The following is a 539-nucleotide window of genomic DNA, read 5'->3' as shown; positions in this document are numbered from 1 at the left end:
CGCGCCTTTGCCGATACGGATGGCACAAGAGCTGAAGCAAGTGGTATACCGGCGTTGTTTTCGCCATGTTCTCTGCTCTGTGCCGAGTAGAACGACTTATATCACTTGTCACGGCGTGACGACGCTCGGCCAACGGCGGTGCCGGTGGCGCGAGGAAAAGAGAGGCCCTGCGTGTACAGCGGATCAGCCGGCCTTACCCCGTATCAACTATCCCTCACCAGTACACGGGAGCCCAAGCCCAGAGTCCACTAAAGTTTGCTTAAGAGATTTGGTACTGGAGATGTGGTTTATCGTAAATGAAAAAAAAATAATCACGATAAGTAAGCCAGAGTATGTTGATTCCACTGTCAATCTGCATCAAATCGACAGATTTAACGCATGAAAACTTTTCTATAATCGCAATGGAACATTCGCATCACTTATGCTAAAACACTGCGTTGGATCTCATGTAAAGCTTTCATTATTGTTGTACTTCCTCTATAATAATTATTTAATAATAATGTATTATAGTAGTAGCAGTAGGGGTAGTAGTAGCAGTA

The sequence above is a fragment of the Dermacentor silvarum genome, unplaced genomic scaffold (assembly GCF_013339745.2).
Source record: "Dermacentor silvarum isolate Dsil-2018 unplaced genomic scaffold, BIME_Dsil_1.4 Seq517, whole genome shotgun sequence".
Classification (NCBI taxonomy): domain Eukaryota; kingdom Metazoa; phylum Arthropoda; class Arachnida; order Ixodida; family Ixodidae; genus Dermacentor; species Dermacentor silvarum.
Note: the sequence above shows the minus strand (reverse complement) of the source record.